This window comes from Aythya fuligula, chromosome 1, assembly GCF_009819795.1.
Source record: "Aythya fuligula isolate bAytFul2 chromosome 1, bAytFul2.pri, whole genome shotgun sequence".
NCBI classification, from domain to species: Eukaryota; Metazoa; Chordata; class Aves; order Anseriformes; family Anatidae; genus Aythya; species Aythya fuligula.
The window spans coordinates 187,479,718-187,504,750 of NC_045559.1; positions in this window are offsets into that span (position 1 = coordinate 187,479,718).

Sequence of the window (25,033 nt, forward strand, 5' to 3'; positions counted from 1 at the left end):
TCAATCCAGTATGGTTCTTGCGAGCTTGGAGAAAATTTGCCTAAAATCAGACTAATTTGTGATGTTTCTACCTTTCTAAATGTTTCTCATTTTGCATATTGTTTCTCATTTGGAGTCCCAGCCTGGTTATGAACATCAAGTAAGTGCCTTTTCACTGTCACACAGAATTTCTGCAGCGAGGTGGTCTCCACAATGACCAAATGTGCCTGAAAGCTGCGAAGGGTAAAACAGTGATGGCAGCACCTATGTGCAGAATAACTTCCTGCAAGCAAGCTTGCTGCTAAAATTTGTCTGGACAGATATAAATGGAAAGGATAACAAAAGAGCACAGTGATGTTGCTTGGAGTTCCCCACTTGGAGTGCTGAATCCAGATCTAGGGGGCCCTTAGCACTAGAAGGACATAGACCTGTTACAGGAGGTTCAGAAGAGGGCCATGAGGATAATCAGAAGGGCTGGAGCACCTCTTCTATGAAGAAAGACTGAGAGAGCTGGAGATGTTTAGCCTGAAGAAGAGAAGGCTCTGGAGAGACCTTATTGCAGCTTTTCAATACTTAAATGGGGCTAAAAAAAAAGATGGTGAGCAACCTTTGCTCAGGCAGATAATGATAGGGCAAGGGGGAATGGTTTTAAACTAAAAGAGGGGAAATTTAGATTAGATGTGAGGAGTAAATTCTCTGTGAGGGCACTGGCACAGGTTGCCCAGAGAAGTTGTGGATGCCCCATTCCTCGAGGTGCTCAAGACCAGGTTGGATGGGACTTTGAGCAAATTGGTCTGGTGGGAGGTGTCCTTGCCCATGGAAGGGGGTTGGAGCCAGGTGGTCCTTAAGGTCCCTTGCAACCCAAGCCATTCTGTGATTCTATGATTCACTGAGAAGTGTGGGGGATCAGCAGGCTAATCCCCTTGGTCATCATTTGCTGTAGGAAACATGCCATGTAGAAAGCTTTGAACCAAAGAGGACACTCAGACCCAAACATGTATGTGAAGGTTCCTCCCAGACTCTTTGTAGCCCCTGCAAAAACCCTGACTGCAAACCAAGAGCATGGCACCACTTCCCACCAGCCAGCCACGACATGTCAGAAATCACACCGAGGTTTCCATAGGGAAGAAAACTATTAACACAGTGTCCCCAGCCTCAGGAACAGGATGGGATACAAATCTCTGAAATTATGATCCTTTTAGTTTCTGCTTGCTGTTTGCGTTCTCTGGTACCAGTCTACAGCAGTAGGCAGAAAATCTGGTGAATGTTGGGATGACACTCTCAGTGCACAGCAACAGTGCAGTGCTGGCTGGCCATTTTAATGATTTATCTCCAAATGTGTTTTTGAGACATGTGCAACATGTCACAGCAAATTACTTTGGTGTGAAGGAGGCTTCAAAATACAGTTCCTTAAATGTCATGGCACTGGTCCAATTTTACTTTATTAAGTTACTCTAGTGTAAAACAGAAGTAAAGCAGTTCTGCTGAAGACTGTAATTGCTCTGCAGTTTAGCAGTGACCTTCCAGCTACAGTGCAGTGGCTGTCAAAAAGACCCTTCACAATTATCCAGGCTCAATTTTCATGTACAATGCACCATTTCTTTTTTGTTTCAAATTCACCATCACTAAACATGAAGGATAGTTGCTTTTTAGAGTGGAGGAAGTATGTACAAACTTGTTCAAAGAAATGTAAGGATTAAAACCAAATATTGTCATTTCAAGAGCACATTCTCCTGTGGTACATGTTAACATGCCTATTTTAATAGAGAAGAAAAGGGTTTAAATAGCTCTAAGTGACATAACACATCAAAAATGCAATTTTTGAATGCAAGTGGTAATAGACTCACTGCTAAAGTTAACGTCTGTTAGACTTGTTTACTATAGAAATCTGAATATATTTTTCTTCACCCTCTGGCTATAAAGTTAAATTCAGCTGCCAAAATCCAGGGCCATATTTCACAAGGGCCTCAATGTGCCCTGCAGATTTGTGCCTCTAACTCTTTGCGTGCTCCCCTCTTCTGGTGCCAAAGTATTTGTACATTCAAAATTCAGAGTATGAAATGTCATTTTTATGCAGCATGGCACCAATTCAGCAAACCATGTACGTGCATGTTCAAATCTCAGGGGCCTAATTGGGGTTTAATGCACCAAAGCTAGACCAGCTATTTCCAGCAAACGTGGCCACTGAAGCATCTACTGTGTCATTACCATGGTTTTCTATTTTTCACATTTTCATGCAAATATTTTCTGTGAGCACTCTTGGGTAGTTCATGGATGGCATCCAGTGGCTGCAATGTGGGGTATTAACTATGAGAGATTTGGTTCATCAGCAAGCATCTAGATTTTCTGTGCTTAATGAAGCAGCCTTCTAGAACTCAGAGCTTTTACCTATTTCGATTGTAATGCACCCAAAAGCTCAAGGGCTAGAAAAGATGAAAATATTTGAAAGCTGCCTCTGAAATTTTGGCTCTTAACCTATCTCCCTGTGATTTCTCCACTAGGGAAGCAGGAGAACATTTAGGCTCAGTAATTTAGGGCAGAACCGCTGTGGTGATAAATCAGATACTGATCTGAGGGTATGAGGTAAGCCCAATTACAACAGCAACCAAGCTGCCTCCCACTGGTGGCTTTAGGTCAACATTTTGGGCTAATCACCTTAGCTGAGTAAGGGCTCGTAAATCAAGAGCTGCTTGGAAATTGTCTGTTTTTCTCTGTGCATGGCTGAGATGCTCAGGGCAACCCGGCTGCTCTTCAGAGGAGCCTCCCATTGGGGGGTGGAAAGTTCTGTGAGGGATATGGGAACAAGGAACTTTTCACTGGGAAGCAGCACAAGCTACCAGCTCTAACAATATCTTAAAAGGGATGCCACAGGAATCAACGTTGCTTCTTGCAAACTGCAACTAGACCCTAATGCCAGGGCTTCTCCTTCTTCCCTCCTCTGTAGGACAGTGAAAGATGTCTCTGCAGCCAGACAAAACATGATAGAGAAAAGCTAATACTACTAGAAATCCCTTCACACTCTTCTGCTGTGCACGGTACAATAAGCTTTCAAGACATCTGCCACATCCAGGTTTCCCACCACAATGACCATTGTGCTGGTGGCCCTGAAAGCACGGTGAGGAGATAGGAACCATAACGCCCAGCTTCGGTGTGGAGGATGCTGGTGGATGCTCCATCCTTCATGGCTGCCTTTGTTCTATATGGTGGAGGTGCCCAGCAGTCATTGTCCCTTAGAGCAGGAGCAGCGAGCCAGCAATGCTCCACAAGGAACTACCAATGTGGTCTTTGCCAGCCTCAGTTTTCACCTTTTGGTTTCTGATGGGTGGAAGGGAGAGGCCATGTTGCCACATGCTCTTCGTGATCATGGGCTGGAGATGGTCCCTTCATGGATGCTGGGGATGGTCAGTGGAGATGCCCTGAAATAAGGATCATTTCATTCCTCCCTTTGCCTTCATTCATAGCCTTTAGGATTCACCATGTCACGAACAAGAAATAGAAGAGATTATTTTTTACAAGCATTTATAATCTTGTTAAGCACACACAAACACAGTCCACTATATAAACATTACAGTTAGGCAGAAGACATGAGGAGTAGTGTAAGATAGTATACTCCCATTTTAAATGCTGTAGGGAGACCCTGTTTGAAGCAGTGTATAACAGACAACGCAACAGAGATGCAAAACAGTTTTCACTCTTCAGTGAGTAGGCATTTTATGCTTGGGTAAGGGAAAAAGCATATCTCTAAAATGAGCCAGCCTCAGGAGTCTGAGTAAGGGACAGTGCACTATTTTTAACTGTGCAAGAACTGGGACACCCAGTGAAATTACTGAGAACCAGGTTTAAAACAAACACAAGAGATTTCTTTCTAACACACAGCATAATTCAGCCCAAGGGTTTGTTGCTGTGGGATGCTGTGAAGGCCAAAAATAAAAATGGCTTCAGAAAAGGATTAGTCAAATTTATGGAAGACAGGTCCATTGGTGGCTATTAAAAACAACAGTCCAGATGCAATGTCTGGCATTAGGGAGTCCCTACACTGTTGACTGCCAGGAGCTGGGGGATTATAGGAGGGGAAGGAATGCTGTATACATGCCATATTTCTTTTTCTTTTCCAAAGCATCTGCCACTGCTGAAGACAGGATATTGGGCTAAACAGATGTGTGCTCCCAACTCCCAGCAGTTCCCATGTTCCTCCCAGCACCAGGAACTGGTGTTGCCTCATTGCAAGCTTCTATTTGCTTTCAAGTAAGCTCTTAAGCCACACTCAGCTCACAAGTCTCTGACTACCTGCCAGTCAAGCATTAAGCAACATCATTAACATCTGTCACTAACACTTGGACTTTGGTGAAATGTTTTGGAACACTTTCAGATTTTTTTCTTGTTAACCCTGGAGATTTTTGTCCTGCTCTAGACATCAGCTGTACCCTTGTCTCTCTCAGTAAGCCATTTCTGCTATATTTTCATATTCTCCTGCAAGCTGCAGCTTCCTTATACACCACCTTGACTACTGTCAGAGCAGTAGAAACACAGGATCGGTGCAAGGCTCTGCAGCTTATACAGGGGTGAAAGCATGAAGATCAGTTCTATCTCTCACTGCTCAACCCTGAAAACCCAACTCTTAGTTCAAATAGTGCAAGTGCTGATTTTCAATGAAGCTATTCTCAAGTTTGATCTTTCTAGAAATGCACAGGTAGCAAATAGTCTCAGACTTCTTCAAAACCACTGAATATATTTAATTCTGCAATGGAATAATAATTCTACTTTTAACAGCAACAGTAAAAAGAAGACACACAATAACAATCTCTTATATGTCTGTTTTTATTCTACTAGAGAAACCCAACAAAAAAACATCCTTAAGGGTAGACCAAGGGGATGTTCTGCCCTTCCAAAGTGCCATCCATGCACCTCAGCACTCAAGCCCTGATAACAACATGTAGCAAAGACTGTAAACGAAAGGGAATGTGCCAGTGACAGACTCCACCCTTCAGGTGCAGTGTGTGAAGTTGACTTTGCAGTCATTACAGATGGAAAATGAAGTGAGGGACCTCTGCATGAAGCCTTCAGCCATGGAGGAACAGCTGCTTGGAAATCAGTCTTCTAGCCTGAGAGCAGTATTGTTGCTAGGGGAAATGGTGATAAGGACTGGGTATTTCAGGGCTAATTAGGTCAGGCACAATGTGCACTAAAGCCACTGTTACAAAGTCAGATGATTCACCCTTTGCTCAGGTCTTGCTCCCTGATGCTCCTGTGCATGAGCGAGACTGGTGCTGCTCAGCTGTGGGCCTTGAAAATGCTGCTCAAGCTTTAGCAGCAACCCACCATATTCAAACCACCACTGTGGGATATTTACAGGTCAAGATGGTCTAGTAAAAATGTTATAATAGTAACAATGTGGAAAGCAGAATGATGCAATCAGCAAAGGGAAGCCAATTCATCACACCTTTCCCAGACGCCTTGTGATGGGCCCACTCGCCCTCAGGAGTTACAGCTTCTCTCCATCCACAGCAAAAGCCTTTGGGTGAGTTTAGAAATGTAACATTTAGATGACTACAGCTGGTGAAACAGATGTAATCCTAAGAGCTTAACCTCATTCCCAGTGATGTTAACTGGAGACACTTTGTTGCTCTCGGTAAAATCCAAACTGGGCATGTGCCTGTTATGCAGTTTATCTCCCACTAAATCCACCAATCTTTCCTTTCTCCCCCAAGAAATGGAACCAAGTTAATATAACAATAGTACCCATTGTTCACAGAGTACTAACAACGTGCCCTGCTTGGCTACTGTTCAGATGACAGAATGAGGCTAAGCCAAGCACTTTTCCAAGAAGTTCTGCTGGCAGCCTTTGCGCTGTTTGTTTAAAAATAAATAAATAATTTGAATGTCCCCAGTGATAAACTGAAAAAATCTCTGCCAAGCAAAAGAAAGACAAAGCTGGTGCAGGAAAATAAATTAGAGATACTTAAAAGAACATTACAAGAAACTGAAAATATATGAATTTAAAATAACTGAAATCATATGATAGAAGAAATACATTATCATGTGTGTAACCACTGCAGTGTTTAATTCTAATTTATGTATATATCAAAGATATGCCTGAATTCTAAGTGTTCATCACTTGCTGTTTTACAAAGCTTGCAGTAATTGCATCTATTTGTGTTCAGCTAGTACAAATTACAGAGATAGAAGCTTTGAATAATCTGTTTTCACACTTTGGGTATTCCTTCTGTTTTTTCCCACTAGTACTTTTCTATTTCTGCAGAGGGAGAGGTTTGCCATAACACACAGTAGTACTTCTGACACCCGTGCTGAATGACTCATGTGATGACCCACCAAAACCTTTAAAGACTTTCATGAATATCCACACTGGGACACACGATTATCATATGAAGGCAAGTATATTGTATTCGCTGCTGGATGAATTTTTCTTCTTTTGGAGAACTGGATCAGACCTGAGAATGAAAGGTGTAACATCCAGAGGAATCTGGTCAGACACAAAGGTCAGCTAGTAAAGGAACGTGAGAGACTCAGGGTACACCTGCACTAACACTACAGGGCATTCAAATTTTAGTTTAGTTTAGAAACGTGCTTTAGAAGCAAATCTCCCTTTCCCTTTTTACTGCATTTTGGCCCACCTAATGCAGTCCAGCTGCTACCGGGTGTTTGGTCTATGGAACGAGATTAGCACTACTCCAAAGCAAGTCACTTTAAAGGACTTGTCTTGTAGACTTTGAGTCATCAACACCAACTATTTTTCTCTACAGACCCAGTCCACTGCCTTGCACTGCTTGCTAACATAAACACAGCCTTTCCACACTGAACACTGCAAAAAGTTTGGGTTTGTACTGTATTTTTGTTAAGCACTGGGGAACTGAGACCTAGTTTTCTCCTAAAATATAAAACCTATGGATAAAGCTATACCTGTTCCAGGAAGAAATCCCAGACAGGTAAGAGTGGCTTGATCTTACCTGAACAAAACCAGCTGTGTTGAAAGAGAGACATTACACAACTATTGTAATCTAGAGCTTTTCTGAGTGCAACCTATCACCTTATTTTTTTTATTTATGATGATATTTACTGAAACTGTATTTTATAGTATACTGTCTTTCATTTTCAGTTATCAGAAGATAGAAATGGGCTTCAGAGCTAAACTGCTGCAATACCTTGAGCCCCGTACCCACCATCTTATAGTGATTTTATCAACATCTCTCCTTTCTGGACAACACCTGTGAAAGACCAACATCTTCCAAGATTCTGCACACAGGCAGGGGCAGTGAGGTTTGCTCTGACCCATGCATCCCAGTACACTAGTAATGCCAAGGTCTGCTGTTCTGGCTGATCCCAGTAACACAGCCTCCCCTGCCGACTGGAGAACTCCCCTGGCACAGCCTTGGCAGAGCTCACCCACCTCCACACTATGGCATGGCTGCAGTTCTGGCATCTTGGCTCCCACCAAGGCATGGCTGATACTTTCCTTCTGCAAAACAAACAGCAACTCTTGAACCTTTTCTGGAATGAATTGAAACAGCAGATAAATAGGAGCTGATGGCAGTAATTTGCTTGGTCTTGTGAATGTCTTGATTATACTACAAGTCAAGGCATAGCCCAGAGCGGAAGCCCTGCACGTGCGTATGGTAAAGTTTCTGGGAAATAACTGCTGGTGTTGCTGACATAAAAACAGCAGATTTCACTCTACCCTAACTGGCATAAAGTGTCCCTTTTTGCTATTGTTCTGCCATGGGCTGGAGGATCTGTCCATCATCTCAGCTCTGGCAGTGACACTTCTTAATGGCTACCCTTCCATGAAAAGAGTAGGATGTTATGTTTCTGCAGCCTGGAAATTCTTTTATCAGTTTTGCCAACAAGTAAAGAAAGAAACTAAAAGATGTTTTGATTCACAGGTCAATTTATTTTCACTAAACAAGAGCACTTAACTTCTTATGTCAGTGTCTTATCAAACAAGTTCCTGTCATTGCAGGTATGTACTAAGGGAAAAAAATGTGTTCAGACAAATCTGCATCAAAAGGTTAAAAAGATCCTAGGAGAGGTATTCTTCCCCACTGCTACAGAGGTTGGCATGAAGTAAAGCAGTTGCTCCCTTTGAAGCTCTGCCAGCAAAAATAGCTCAGAGTAAGAATTTTGGTTTTCATAACAAATACTGAAATGCAAGAGAACTATGCATTGATGAATATACAGTATGGTTCAGTGGGACTAGACAACTCAACCAGAATTTAGCTACAGTATAAACAAAATATCTTCCAAACCACTTTTTTTTTTTTTTTTTTTAAGGTGTCAATTATGTAAAACGATGCCATGATAATAACAATAGAATTCAAAGGCAGATGTGTGTCTTTCAAACCCATCCAGTCTTTAGACTTCCTCAGCTTTAGAAGGGAAAGATCTCACCTGCAAAAACAATGGTGGGGCACAAGAGCCCAGCTTCTCTCAACGACCATCTGCACAGATCATTCATTCTCCTGTTTGCTCTGATCTATCTCTGACTTCCACCTAAGTACCTTTGAAACATTTTTTTGTCATTTGTTTTTTATTCAGAGAAAATGAAGAGGGCTGAACAGGTAACTGTTTGACTTTGCTAGTTTATCAAAGCTTTCTAAGCCTCCCAGAAGGTACCAAACACTAATGAGAGAGAAGTTACAGAAATTCTCAAACCGAAAAAGATTATCCTTAACTCTGGGGCAGATGTAGGTAGGAATTTACTGGGGCTTTTTAATCCTGTTGCTGACCTGAAAGGTGCCTTTATAGGTGTCATGAGAGGGATCTGGGTACAAATTTGTGTCATTTAACTTAATCTGTCCAAATGGGAGTTATTTTGTCTGAGTTTGTATATTTTTCCTCCTGAAGTTAATGGAAAAATCTGGGCATCTCCAGAAGAGGATTCACCTTCTGTATCCCCTAGACATCTATCTTAAGATGAATTGCACCCTGAAGGTGTGCATCTGTGCTCAGTGACTGCAGAACACACCCCAGACTATACAACCAGAAAAGCAGATTAGTAGGTGACTATTTTTTTGATGGTTTGAAGAATCCAAACCAGTGATCTCGGCACCCCAAAATGCTCCTACAGCACCTTGTAATTTTCCCTTACCCTTACTCCCCAACTCATCGAAGTGCAACAGTAAAGAGCTGAAGTGGTATCTGTGTCAGGTCTCCTTCCTTGCATGCAGTGTAGCAGAGAAGGAGAGAACTCCTGCTGTGGCTGTGGTTGGTCTCCATGCCACCAGTCAGAGGACATAATCAGAGGTTGCTTTGTGTTACAGTAATCATATGATTAACTTATATATTTGCTCACTTGTGGGCAGATACAGAGGCTCACAGGCCTGAAGCACCTTTAAAGGCCTAGTCCACACGAAACCACGTGCAGTGTGCCAGGCTCCAGTGGGACTGGCGTCAGGGATGCTAAGGGCTGTTTCATATCTTACACTTCCGTGGGTGCTCAAGAAAGAGGGAAATGTCCAAGGATTTTCTATTCCCTTCCTCCACAAAATGACCAGTCAAAAAAGTAAGTCAAAAGGTAGACAACTTTATTTATGCTCTTCAGACATCCCTACATCTGCAAAGGGTGTAGGAGACCACGATTCTATGCAGAGAACGGTACATTCCTCCAACAGGAACCTATTGGCCAGCACGAACTCCTGGTACACGTGGGTATGGCTCTGCCCAGCTCCAGAGAACAGGGCAGTAGGACCTGGATTTCCTCCAGCGCACGTCTCCTAGACATTGAGATGATTTAGCAAGAACATCCCATATCCAAAGATTACAGACCAAACTAAATAAAGTCCCTGTGTGGGTGTACAAAGCACAAAACACTGTAGAAGCAAGAGGTTTCTGCTGCATTTCTCTGTATGGGTGTATGTGTCGTATGAGCCTGTGAGGCTCAGAGCTGCAGGAGAGGGCAGATATATATAGAACCAAGCTTCAGAAAGCCCACATAAGGAATTGCACTGTATATCACATCCCCACAAGCTGCGTCTGGAGAGAGATGGATACGTGTGTGTGTTGGCTTGCCAGCAGAGAGAGACAACGGTGGGGCCCAAGGAAACTCCAGCACCAGCTGTGAAACCTCCTCTCTGCTGAAGCCTGCTGTGCTGGCTCTGGATTGGGCTCTCCACTGTGCTCAAAGGGAAGCAATCAGTTCTTGTTCCATGGAGTATGTCCACGTATTCTAACTGAAATGCAAAGCCCCCATCAATGTCATTTTACTCTTTAGGTCCTCTAAAAAAACCTTATTTTTTCAGTTAGAGGCTCAATCTCACGTCTGGAAAATTATCCATTGGAGCCAGCAGCACTAGGCTGGCAATGAAAAGACACCAATATCATAGAGTGAATCAGGGAATAGCTCAGGAGACTGTTTAAATTGTATAGCAGGGTTCTTGTTGTTTCTATGTGTGCACATCTAACCTGAATGCATAAGGGCCCTCCACTCATTCATTTGCTTGACTTTGCTGACCTATGTGCTTGTACAATTGCAGAAAACAAGTGAATAAAACGTTTAGAGGTTCAGGCCCATCTGGTTACAGCAGGCAACTAAGAGTCTATTAAAAGGCAACACTAGAACTTAAAAAGAAAGTCTGCTGCCAAACTCAAATAGCAGGGGGAAAAAAACACTCTTGAAAATAGAAGTAACAAGTTTCTACATGTACTTGTCTTCCTAGGAGTACACCATTTGTGATTCAATATTTCATGATGACCACTCTGCTGACAGCTCCTTCAGAAAGGTAAACAGATCGTCCTGCTCCAGAACAGGGGGAAAAAAATCTGTCTTTACATTTACTCATTCTTGTTTGCAAAATTTTCAGTTGCTTACTCAGGTCTGAAGTATTTGAAGAGCCAGATGAAAAGGAGATTGATGGAACACATTTGCACTACACAAAGTTCCTGCTCTGTATTTTAATCGCTGCTTTGATGGGCATATCAGAGAAGGTCAGCAGAAGTGAAATGAGCTATGACTTGGGTGGTCTCTCTCAGCCAAACCTCTGGCATACAATCCCTCTTATCTCCATTGAAGTGGGGCAAGAAAGATTTACAAGGCGGGCAGGATCTGAATGAGCTGGAGCCTCGGGATCCTGACTTTTGCAAAATGCTCCCTATACATCAGTGTTAAAGTTTAACAGCAGGGCCTGTGAAGTACCACGCTGTTTGCATTTTCCTAGGGGGGGAAAAAAATGTGGGCATGTACCGTGCTGCCCAACCGACCACAGCAAGAGTTAACTACCCACAGGAAAGGGCCAGGGAGACAGCTGGTGTGAATCATGAGAGCTCCTCTGATCTCTGCAGAGCTATGCAGATTAGCGCTACTGAAGACTGCCTAATGCAACTCTTTGTAGAATGCACTTATTTTGAAATTAATTTCTAAAAGTAAAATGGACAACAAAACCCAAACAACTCACATCTAAGCTGTCCTGTTTATCAGAAGGAACAACAACTTATGAGAATTAAAGCCTGACCTTTAATGAGGTTTAGCAGATCTCCTTAGGATTTGGATCTCACTAGGAGAACCTAGCACACAGAGCACTTTCCCAAGCCTGCTTCTCTGCAGGCTGCTCTCGTTGTAAACTCACTCGGTGGAATCACTCCCACATTGCTGTGCTGTTATTGTGGTACTGGGGCAAAAATATTTGGCAGGCATTTCAAAGTAAATGCTTCAGATGGAATGACGGCAGCTGAAGAGCAAAATGCCAAGATTAAGGAAAACGTACGCTTTGCTATGCAGGGAAGCTTTTCTGGAAGACATACTAAAAAGAAATTTTGTCAAATTTTAGTATAATTGCTGCTAACTTCTACTGGAACTAAGACAGCAGAATAGTCAATGTGTGATGAGCAGTATTTACAGCGTTGTTCAGAACACTGCAGTATTAAACAAGAAGAAAAGTTCTCCATCTGAATGCAAATAAGGTTTTTAATTCATCAGTACTGTAAAGAATACACACTCCACTGGAGAATTCTACTCTAGTAACATAAATTCCTCACAAAAAGATTGTGATGAGGCTCTGAGTATAGGAAAACAAAACAAAACAAAACAAAAACAAACAAAAACAAAAACAAAAACATAGATATTTTGTTATTATAGAGGTACATTTGCCTCACCAAAGCTTGGACTACTTCAGCTTTTCCATTAGAAGTTGCTGTTTTCATTTTTTTTATAACTTGGACATCAGAGTTGGCTTCCAGCTATGACTTGGTAAATAAAAGCTCAGTGAGACCCACTTATAATGCCATAGTTTAAAAAACATTAGTTGGGACAACTTTAGTTACAGAAGAGTAAGAAAATATAAGTTTTCTGGTCCCATACCATTCAAAAATGCCTTTGGTTTACAAAGGCAATTTGTTAGGCAATTAGTCCAATTGCTGTAATCCCCTTCGGGATACTAAAAAGCAAATGGCTGAGACACTAGACGTGAAAATGACTTTGCCATATGCAGCAACTACTTTCCATAAAAAAAATATTAAATTGATCTTTTGATCTGATTCATGAATGCATGCAGTGGAACTGTTCACCTGCTTGTGCCAACAAGAGCTAGTTTGACTGGTGGTACAGACTGAAATGCACTTTCTGCTCTGCCAGGAGCTTGCAAAGTGGTTGGAGGATCTCCATTGGGCACTCTGTGGTCTCACATGCAAACGTGTATTTTCCAAGGCTTCCAGAGCATCCCCCAGCAGCTCCCCAGGGAGCCTGCTGCTTGCATGCACACCGTGGGTGTAACAATTCTGCTTCGAAGTAAACACAAGGTTTGACTCCTGATTTGGTCGTGCACTTAGATGGGAAAAAAATAAATACTGGTGAGCTAAAATATCCCAGACTGTAATCCATCAGCATATTGAGCTAAGAAAATGCATTTCCCCCCTTTTCTAATTCAAAGAGGGCTCATCTTCACAGACTACCACATAACTACCAGCCTGCAGTGCCTCATCTAAATTCCCTGCAAGAGGCAGAGCTGATTTAACAATCAGCTGATGCCAGAAGGGATTTTCCCTGCACCTGCCCACCCCCTCGTAAGGCTGTGGATCCCCTTCTTTTGCACCTGCCCTCATCTGGTTTGGGAGAGCCCCTTCAGCTCACTGAACCGGCCCATCCTGATGCAGCCAAAAGAAGGGGAGTGGTTTCCGGGGGCTTCCACAGGTTTCCCTGGGTGGCAAGGGGAGTGGTAGCATGAGTGAGAGCCCATCTGCATGCACCGGCTCAGCCCACCCCATGGCTAAGCATTGCCATTGCCACAGCGAACTCTCCCACATCTGTCAAACTGCCATTTGTCATGACCTTTTTCTCCCAATTCGCCCAACAGGTTATTCCTCCATTCATTTTCTTCAGCCATGAACACTTGTTTATTGCTCCCATACTTCTTCCCAGGTGTTCCCCCAGAAAAATATGGACACATGCACTGCATTATGTACGCACAGTAAATCCAGCGCTTCTGGGAAGCAGCAAATGCTTCCCTTATGGCCTGCAGATACTCAGCAAGTTCAATGCTTCCGGACACGTCCAACTGGCTGTACATATGCAAATCTATATTGCAGAGTTTGTGCTGTAGACCTACCACTTTTTGGAAGCCCTGCAAATAATATGCAAGTGCTGTGTCATTGATACATGCGTGTACGATAAGACCGTCCAGCTTTTTCTGGAAACCTCATGGCTCTAATGATTGTCTCACAACCGCAGAGTGCAATTTCCCTGTGCATGCATGTCAGATTAACCTGATTTCTGGGTACACAGAAATAGCTCTGAGTTGCTCATCATACACGGAGAAACCTCTGACAAAAAAAGTAGAGTGTTGTCAAAGTCCAGCTGCACACAGAAACTAGGTGGAAAGAAGTGTTTGAGACCCAGCGTACAGGGTAGCCCTCAATCTGCAAAGCTCTGCACAGTTCCAGCCCTCAGATCTTATTTCTTTTCATCTTCCAGGTGCTACTAATAGCTCTGCCATGCTGTCCTCTGCAAACCTCTGCTTTTATCTGCAGCGGGGCCCCAGTTTGGCTAGGACTCGGAGGCAGAATTGCCCCACTCTTTCTGGAAACTGAGTGCACCAAGAGATACTGAGAGGCTGCCAGTTTCTAAAGCAACATTTTATTAGAATACAAACTCATAAACTGGAACAAGGCATCTCTTTATAGTGAGAGAGTTCAGACTACTGGTCTAAGCAGAGTGCATGAAATGGTTTGAATGTGAAACTCCTCCCTCTTCATTGTGCCCTGTCTTACACTCCTGCTTCCTCTTCCTGCAGTTCTTAGTGGCTTCCTGGGCCTGAACAAACACCACCACCTCCTCTGTGCCTCAAAGAAAGCCTTCTTACCAGCACCTTTTAGACTTGTTTTGGCTCTGTTGTTGGCAGGCACTCTCCTTTTCCTCTCCTGCCTCATGGTGCAGCCTCCAGCTTGCCATGCCTGCTTCCCACTGCCTCTTCACCCCACTCCCAGCCAGCATTTCCCTCCCAGATGCACTTAATTATATTTGGGGAGATAAAGATCTTCTTGTTCTCAGAAACTGGTGCAACAAACAGGACAACATAATACCTGGTCCCTCCTTCATTGTGCCCCTGTAAGAAGCTGACAGCCCTCCTGAGCCAAGCTGGAAGCAGATAAACCACACCTCTGCCACCATCCCTAGCACCTTTCCCACTCATGCCATCTGACATGATGCCATCTCCAGTGAGACATACCTTCCTGTTCCTGTGAACCATGCAAAAAGCCTTCTCATTAACACCCTCCTTAAAAATGCTCTTTCTCAAGGATACCTATCAGAGAGATGAGTGGGGAAAAAAATATGTGCATCTGAGGTGGGGATTAGGCTGGTGGAAGGAATCCAAGCTGTTTTGGGATGCCATCCAGTTCTGCCATGCTGGGAAGAGACACAGGTACTTGGTGTGGCCTGAGATGAACAGAAATGTTTAGGAAGTTGTCAAGTATCACTGCATGTGCCAAAAACACAGGTCAAGGCAAGTGGATGGTGGTAGCATGGGAGAAAGCAATCCCTCAGAGCGATGTGAGAGTACGTATGTTTACTTTGTTTGTTTATCCAGCTCATTCTACGGTCATGTTCTTACTTCCTTAATCACTAATATGATTACATCAGGAGATATGAGAGCTAAGTGAGCAGCCACACTGAGCTGCAGCATCTGCGACTGTGGGTAAGACACCGCAACGTGTTCTGGCTGCCTAGCACCACCAGACCAGGAAAACAAACAACAAATGGTTTTCTGGCACTTACTGTAACCTCTGGTGTTGGGATTCACCTCATTTGTTTGTAGCCATAGGAAAGCTGGATGTGTGGTGTGGGATGGTTCATGCTTCTTCTATAGCCAAAGGGAGAGAGGTATCTTCAGAGAGCGATCTGCTCAGCACAGGTGTCTTAAAAGGTTGGTTTCACAGTTGTTATAAGCTGATTTAAGTGTGGGTTGCCACTAAATGGGTGTAGTTTTCCTTCCTGTACTGACACCTACTTGTTGTTACCACAGCAGGAGCTAGTGGAGGGAGCTGGACTAGGGAAAACATCTACCTGAAGATGAAGTGATGTTAGCACAAATCCCAACCCACACCCCAACATGTCAATCCCACCAGTTTTCTGATCTGATGCACCACACAGCCACAACAGCAGCAATGAGGGGATGCAAAATGACATGGGTGGAGGCAAAGCTGGCTCTTCTGGCCTTGACTTTAGTGTGCATAAAGCAATCATGAAATCACAGCCCAAGGGAAATCTCCACCTAGATATATCTGTCTCTCTGCATTGTTTGAGAAAAGAACAGCAGGGAAGTAAGCTTGTTCAAAGGATTTTGTTTTTAAGCCATTGCTGTAATTTCAACATAGGCACCACAGTGATGAGGGAGAAATAGATATAATATTTAGAGGTTGGGCTCCAAGCTCTGGGAAATTATAAATGCCTATAAATCCAGATGTATAATGCAAACAGCATTATTTCAAGATCTTAAGCTCCATCATTTCAGCTTAGACCAACTCAAAGAGGCAAGAAGAAAGAGATGCCTGAGTGACACTGAAATCAGTTCAAGCCAGTCAATTTACTTAGTATGCATAATCTTATTTTATAAATATCATTTATTCTGGCAAGTAATTACATTGTGAAGCTAGAAAGAAGCTGTGCAACTCTTCAATGCTTTTTGCATATTGAGTGTCCTGAGTGTCCTGCAACTTGACTGGAGCCAGACATGTTCACTTCTTTGTTATTATTAAGTTTCATTATAAATTAATGATTGAGGATATGTTTTGATTCCAGAGAGAAATCTAGAGTTTTAACTTCCTTTTTTTTTTTTTTTTTTATTTTTTTTTCCTTTTCTACAAAAAGCATTGCATTACTTTTTTTGCTTCCCAGTTCCCCCAGTTATTCCAAGGAAACATCCTTTTCTTGTGTAAGCTAGGTAATGTACAGCAACCAGAGGAAGGCAAAAAAATTGATCAAGACACTGCTAAAATACAGTCACAAAATCAGGCAAGTGTTATATGTGTTCCAGTCTGAAAAAGGCTCACTTCAAGGGTGATAGCTGAGATGCCCTGCTACCAGTTTTCTTCTAGGCCAAAAAATATGTTAAATCTGTTAGGCAACTGATACAAGTCAGTTTTACGAGTGTCTGCTAAAACTGTTCATCTGGTAAAACTGGTACAGTGTGAAGTATTGGCCTTTGTTTCAATAAAATAAGTACTCAATTAAGGGTAATCATATTTGATGGAATTGACAAACCTTGTAATTTTTCTGCATACAATGCCACTGCCAAATATTTTTCTGGGTCTGCAAAAGCAAGTGGAATGAAAATAGTGGAAGAGCAGGAAGATCATCAGAAGCATACGAGGTAAGACAGAAAAATCTGAATAAGCAGAGGGTATGAGATGTGTTTATCTGAAAATGTTTTGCTGATGTGGAAAAAATGAGGTGGTGGAACAGCTAGGTGCATTTCCAATGGGTGGTTTAAAGCATTTACCTGGAAGAATTCTCTTACCTAAACAAACCAATGGGCAAATGAACGACTATGTGAACTGTGTGGAGTCACCTGCACTGGACCTACATGGCTCAGAGAGGATGCCTCATCACTGTGAGTACCACAGCTACCCCACTAGAAATAACTGTGTCCACTAAGCATACACATGGCACAGTCTTATTAGTGCTAAAGCTCCCTAAACTTTTTATAAGAATGCATTTATTTCATATGTGGTAAAGTATCACTATGTCTATACTCTCTAGACATCTAGAAAGACGGAACAACTGACCACTGAAAAGGAGAATGTGGATGGTAGGTTTTGCTCCGCATGCATCTCTGATCTCTGATTGTGCTTATCAACCACCACCTGCTTTGAGAAAATCAGGGTATAACCCAGGCTGCACAGCATGTCACTGATCTCAGAGTCCTGGTTTCAAATGAGGTTCCAGCTGCACTCTTGTATTTGCTAGTTTTGATCCCAACCCTGCCTTTTGATGATTTCTGAAACATTCAGACTGTCATCTAATCAAATGCAAGAACAATCTAAGTAACAGTTTTTCTGATCTCCTAGGTACCTCCGCATCTGTTCTACAGCTGTCCAATCTGGAAAGAAAAATATTGGAAGAGGCTGATGAGCTGCAGCTTCTTACAAAGTTGACCACCTGGTGGTTTAGCATAATTCAGTCCCCCACCAGCAGTGTGTGAGTACGGCCCATCTATGGTTAGAAGTGAAAGTATAGCACACTAGTCTCATTTACCTCCAACATACTGATGAACACAATTGTAATGTTAGTAGGAAAAAGCAGATAAAATATAACCAATATAATGCCGTATTACTTTAATGTTTATATGCAGATTGTGCCGTGAGGAGGGGATGAGCCAAATGCTGCAAATGTGGAGGATGAGCAGGAGTTATGAGTCTGCAGCCACAGCAGCAGCATGCAGTGCTGCTCTCTGTGCCACATTGTCTTCTGATCCCCCCATCTCAGGTCCCAGTGAATCAAAGCCACTGACTGATAGCAGGTTTCCCTATGGTGTTGTGGAGTTTGGTCTTCTTCTTTGCTTTGATTGTGGGCTATCCTAAGAGAGCCTCACCAGGAACAAATTCTACACCCTTACTGGCCCCTGCCCAAAGTTGTGGGTCCTCCTTAGTGCCAGATGTGCTATTTTCTGCTGCTTCCTTATCTGTGTTTTTCTCCTTAATCTGAAAAACATGCCAACACACTGTTTGGGAGCAGCGTGTCAGTCTGAGGAAATGATCCCAGGGGCTATGAACACCCCTTGCAAAGTCCTCTTCTGGGATCAAGCCAGTGCTTGAGTCACTGCCCTCATTCATCTGTCTTACTTAAAAATCTGTACTTCTTATATCTACTGTAAAAGCTCCAACTCTTTTCAGAGATGAGGCCAACTCTTTGGGAAAGGAGGGGCAGAGGCACTGCAAGCTGATGGTAGTCCTTTGCTTCTTCATTCCCCCAAAAAACATCTCAAGAGATGTTAAAACTTCATAAACCTAGAGGAGAAAAGGACTAGAAGGTGAGTCAACAGGATGATTTGGTCCCACTCTAGAAGATGAGTTGCTAACATGGATAGGACCTGTCTGTGGGCTGCCAGCAGGACTTATGTTACAACAAAACATTTTGTTACTTAGCTTGCATGGAGGAGCAAAACCTAGAGAAGTGCCAAACACCTGAAAATTTGATGTTGCAGGAAGGTGGAGAAGCTCTGAAGCTCCCACAGTTTGGCCCCCCAGAAATCTGCACTTCAGAAACTGAGGGTTTACTCTAAACACCTATTTTCAGAAGAATCAAAATAATGATTTCCTTTTCACCCTCCTCTGAGCTTTTCTATTTTATTTTATTTTTAGGCAGATGTAAACCTTGGTTTTTCCCCTCTTTTGCGAGCATGGCTATCTCACATGACCACTGACTCTTTCGTCAAATTTCTCCATTTTGCATATATTCTGCAAAGTCAGGCTGTTTCTGCCTTGAATACCCCAAGGCACCCTGTATTTTCCGAAGTATCTCACTGATTAAAACGTTTAGCCTATCAATATCTACCCACTGCAAAAAGGAGAATTTTTCTTTCAAGGTTAAGGCAGAATCCTACCCTTGTCTGAAATCTGAAGACTTTACAAAATAGGAAAATGCCATAGGAAAAAGAGTGGACAGCCTCCCAGCCCTCCTGGAGCCAGTGCTAGAAGTCCCAGACATGTGGCTAGAATCACTTCAAGGTGATTTCCATCCCCAGCCTCCTACTGTCCCTATGCTAGAGAAAACACCAGTTGATCATAGACCTATGGGACAAGGTTCACCTTGCCTTATTTACCCCCTTGAAAGCTCAGCACATAGTTTATACTAATTAATCAAAGGCTCCTGTGAAGAAAAGGATGAGGCTAGTGATGTACATCTTTCTCTATCAGTGGACCCAACATGTGTCTTAGGGCAGCTACCTGTTGGAAAATGGCTGAATTTATGTGAGATGAATCCTACCTTAAGATATTTTCTCACAGAGACCCAATGCATGTTGATTTTTTTTTACTTAAATTCACCAGAGCAAATTAAGATTGTAATCCTAGACTAAGTTCAAGAAAATGAATTCTTGTGCCCACAAAACCCCAGCTGGCTCCCACAGGGTTCTGGATTGGCTTCTGAAGGATTTCACCATGTTGGCCTCTTGTCTCTGTCTTAAGGCTTTTCCATAGACAGATCTTCTTTCTTTCTTTATAAGCTTCCTGGCTTTCTTGTCATATCCTTAATGCCATCCCCTTGACACTGGTTTAGCATAGTGTTGGGTTTAGTATTATTACTATAAAAGGGAATGGTATAAAAAAATGTATCTGTCATTCACCAGAGTAAGTACAGCTGAAATTTGCTGGACGGAGCTAGATTTTTTCCCTTCTTACAAAGCAGTATTTTCATTTAAAAAGTGATAGAGCTCAGCTAATTCCAGCAATAAAATGGTTGCAATTGAATGCCATGGTAGCTCTTGAAACAAGAAAATCTCTTTCTGAGTTCACTGCAAAAGATTAACAGACTGTCAAGTTTAAAAACTTATTGGCTCTGCTTAACACTTGCTAAGCACAGTATAGGCTGTTTTATCCATTTGTACTCCCTCACTTGTCTCCTTCATATGTCTTATATAATACTTTCCAAAGTCAGAAGCAAAAATAAAATAAAATAAAAAGACATCAACTAAGATAAAATGGCACAAGATTAAAAATTCTTAGCAGCCGTAGAACCTGGCGAGAAAGAACAAAGAGGTTTAAAAATGATCATATTTTATAGCATTTAAATGCCACACATTAAATATAGATTTTGGTGCTGATTATATTGTTACACATTCCATTGTTCCCATGCCATTGGCCTTCAGGACTTTATTACTTATGTAATTCCAAGATCTGACACAGCTAGAGTGAAATGCATCTGATCTCAGTGAATGGCATCAGATGAAAAAAGTGGATTTTAGGAGGAAAAAAATATCATTTTAATTTTATTGCAAGCCCATTGATTGGTGACAGATGTTACCATTCCCATTTAATTATTCTTGATTCATATTACAAAGAAAAATATAGATAGATGTCAAAGTATTTGAAGTCATACAGATAAAGAGTTCATTTAAAAAGTTGTCTTTTTTCTTTTTCAACTTTTCCATATCAAGGGAAACCTTACTCAGAGTGGTACATACCATCTTCCAATATGTTAAAGATCTCAAGTTATTCAGCATATGAAAGTTGCATTACTTGAGGTTGTGAATTTGATTATTAATCAAGGGCTAGGGAAAAGGAGAGGTCATTCATGAGGAAGTGCTCTTTTGTGAGCACTGGCACAAAACTCCAACATGGCACTGTGTCAACAGAAGCACCTCAAACTGAAGTTTCATGACCACAGTGTATTCAGAGCTACAGATATTAATGTAGTTAATAAGCATTATTTAAATCAAAAGCATATCTAAGTCCCAAGAAACTGGCAGTTTAAACTAAATATGTAAAACTTGCCTGATCTTTTTCCTCATGCTGGAATACGAGCAGACACTTTTCAGCCTTACGTCTTAGTGGACACAGGACTGATACAGAGCAAGAATTTGTCTCTTACTTTCTCAGCCCACATGTTCTGCCAGAGAAAAACCTTTCTCCTGCAGGTGGCCAGTTAATAAACTGTAATAATTCTAAGAATGAAACATAAAGACTGCTTATTATTATATTTATCTATTTTTTTTAATAATTACTATTAGTTTTATTCAAAAAATCTAGAACTTCGATTTCTGGCTTTTCTTATACATTATTTTTAAAAGAAATGCATGTTACCATGATCTTCTTAATGAAGGAGTGCAACTGTGATGAAAAATCAAGGTTTCTTTTGTTTGATCTTTGAAAGCATAGTGACATAAGTACCTGAATAGAAGACATTCATTTTCTTCTAAGAATGGGATGTAGATAAGAAAAATCTCATTGAGACTAGACTATGTGTAGACGATTTTGTACTATGATTCATGAAGTATTTAATTAATTTAAATGAAAAAAATGCTTTAAAGATGCAAATTGATCTAATTCCTCCTGATCTGTAGACAACTACCAATACTTTGAAGCGTTCCACGGGCAGATGTCTGTTGTGTCTCAGGCATTTGATGTGCTCTAATAGAGATGAGGTGCTCTAATAGAGACTGCTCCCAGTCTGGAGGAAGATAACCGAAGATAGGCATTCAATATAGGTGTAGTCGGTCTGAAATGGTCATACCTCACCATTAACTTTGCTGACAACTCTATATGGCCCATGGTAAGTCAGATTTCCAGTCTACTCTCTCTGCTATTCATGCTTGCCATTGAAGTGAAACTTCTGCAGATGTGCAGTCTGGATGTAAGAATTAAACAGTTCACATGGCAGAGCCCAGCCTCAGAGTGCCACTGGCTGCAACAGAGCCCTTACAGCCCTCTATCTACATGGGGCTTCTCCATGGGGCAGGGAGACCCTGGATGACCACCATGCTCCCAGGCTGCTTGTTCTGGAGATTGATCCTTGGGTCAAATTACTACCTGCTTTGAGACATCCCAATGACCTTTTTTGTTAGTGAGCCCTATTAGCACACTGAGATCACCATCTCCCATTGGAGCTACTTGTGCCTGCCAATGCTTCAATGGACGTCAGAGTTGGACCCACAGAAACTGCAGCAAAACTGTACAACTCCACGACTGGTGCTTATCAAGTGTAATATTTTACTCTGCATCAGCTGAAAAACATCTAGAGGGATATACTGAGATTTCTCAAAATGTGGCTTCAGACCATGGTTATGCTCCTGTTCTAAATAACTTGTTCAAGCTGCCCCATGGACTTTGTATTCCTGGGTTTCCTTTGATGTGGTACACAGTAATTTGTACTACACTCACTGCCTTTTTTAAATAAAATGCTTAATCTTGTTTCATTCTTGGAGTCTTGACTTAATTATGGATCAAAAAATTGGGTGCAGGTTTTATTTTTCTGGATTTGCTTTTAAAGATGTCTCCATATAATGAAGCAGGTGAACTTTGTGTTGTTACAAAAAATATTACTATGTACAAATAAAACTCTGTATTTGGAAAAGACATTTCTCTTTGGAACAACTGCCATAGAAATGTATTTCGGTGTTCTGTTAAAACGTCAACAGCTGAGAAGCATGACAGATCGCTTGGCATTCTTAGAGTTGACTTTGCCCTGCATAACATATTTCTGTCACTAAAAGAAAGATACAGTGTTACAGCTTCAAACCCTCTATTATCGTAATTAAGAAAGTCATCCTTCTCAATGTATCCCTATGCTGTTGTGCTGACAGGAATGCAAATAAATGAACCATTCCAGACTTCAGTCTTAATGCAAGCAAAATGTGAAGAAAAAAAAAAAAATGAGAGGAAAAATAACTCCACATCCCTGGACTCCTGGGAAAGCTGGGTTGAAATCCATAGCATGAAAAAAATGTGTCTGTGCTATTTAACTACAGTTCACATCAGCTGGTGTCCAGAACTGTTCTAGGAAGGTACCCCCTGGGTAACAGCTAAGCATATTCCTGAGCTCTCCTTGGGGAATTCCTCCTACAGGTCTTCAGGGAAACATGCTTTCATTACCCATGATGGGCACAGTATCTCTGTTGTGTGGCGGTTTTGCCAAAGGAGAAGCATCCCTGGTTCTGCCTCTGGCCACCCACTCCAGGACCCTGCACTCCAGGAGGGAACAAAGTGATAGAAATGCCCCTGGAAAACAACCCAGTCCCTCAGTTCTTGTTTTATTTTTCCTGGTGCTCCTATTGCACACACTGCATGCTCCTGCACTGTCTTGCAGAGTGAACAGTTTCCTTCCAAAGCAAAAGGGCATGCTCAGTTTTGGGGACAGTTTAGTCCAGTAGCTGCTGCCAGCTTCAGCTCTCTGTCCTTCACAGTCCTTCAGAACTGTCCCAGCAGGCTTTCCGTCTGTAGACACCTTCTCATAGTGTCATGTCACATCCCAGAACGTGAAGCACTTGCCCTCAGGTTTCTGACGTAAAAGCACTACCTTGCAGGGCTGCAATACAATCTTCATATTACTGCAGGCACTTTGAATCCAATAATTTCATTTCAGGACCACTGAGACAACATTCTGGCCACAAAGGAGACCTAAGGCAATGGCCTGTGTCATAGGGATGTAGCCTGAAAAGAGTTTTCATGAAAAAATTTCCATGCTACTTAAATTGTGGCTACTGAGCTGAACGTCTAAGTACCAGTCTCCATCTCCTTGGGGTCACCTGGAATGTATGAGGTGTCTCAACTGTACAGTTATTCTGAGAAGGCTTGCTTACCTAGAAGGCTTGCTCAAAGCATCCCTACCATCACCCCAAAACAATGAGTTTGGTGCAAGTCATGGCAGCCATACTCAGATGATCGTAGCATTGCTGTGGTCTTTGTGTCATGGCTAATGATTACAGCAATCATTCTGGATGAGGGCGACTGAAATCAAAATCCCTCCTGGGCCTGAGGGTTCAAATCCAGTCTTCCAAAAAGAGTAACACAACCTACAGAATAGGGTACCTTCCACCTCCCCTTATACAGTGGTAATTGGATGGGGAAAAAAAAATAAAAATAAAAATAAAAATAAAAATAAAAATAAAAATAAAAATAAAAATAAAAATAAAATAAAAAATCCTGAAAGCAGATGCTAGCTTTGCCTGTCCACCTGAATATATGTTATACTGCAAAACTGTGTTTCCTTATATTTGGTCTTCCTCTAACTTCATGGATATTGTGGCATCAAATCTTAGGCAGAGGACTTATCACCTGGAAAATTGTCATTGGTATAAGCAAGCAATAAACACCTGGGTACTTGGATGATCCACCTCAGTAAACCCAATAGAACTTCCAGAGGACGAGGGGGAAAGAAGTCTGGGCTGATGTTTCAAATTCAGGTGCTTGACCACCTGTAATCTTGAGTTTCTTCCAAGAAACCATAGCAATCATGAATTTCAGGCTATCAAAAGCTTATAAAACTCTCACCCTATACAGCCTTAGCACAGCAAGGAGGGCACAGTCCATATATTTCCTTCACTGAATGTAAAGATTGCACTTATGCGTGGTTCTTGTAAGAAATATAACGTGCAGAAGGAAGAAGAAGAGAGTATCTGTGACTATGGCTGCTATTTCAGTATAACCTGGAGCCAAAGCACAGCTTGGCCTCAAATTAATCCATGGGTTACTTTTTTAATTTATTTTTTATTTTTATTGTTAAAATAATAATTGGGTTCAAGCATGGCTTTTCCTGCAGATGCAGAAGACTGTATTCACTTGGTTTGTTTGGTTGCACATTTTTCTGGTGTCATTCTAAGAAAAGCAAGTATAGTCTGTGAGATGGATAGAGATTCAGCTAATAAAGATGTGCATGATTTGCTCACTAATGGATATAACACTGAATTCACAGGCATCCTCAGTCACTAATGGAACCTGAAAGTTGTCAGGAAGACGTTGCCGTTCCATTTGGCGTGACGCACACCCTCCTCGTGCTGACAGCTCTGCAAAGTTACATTTTTGAAAACATATTTTCTTAATGCATTTTTTGGCTAACCCAGTTGTCCCCATTACCTCTGAAATGCTTTAGTCTAATTCACATTAACCAGCTTACTGAGAT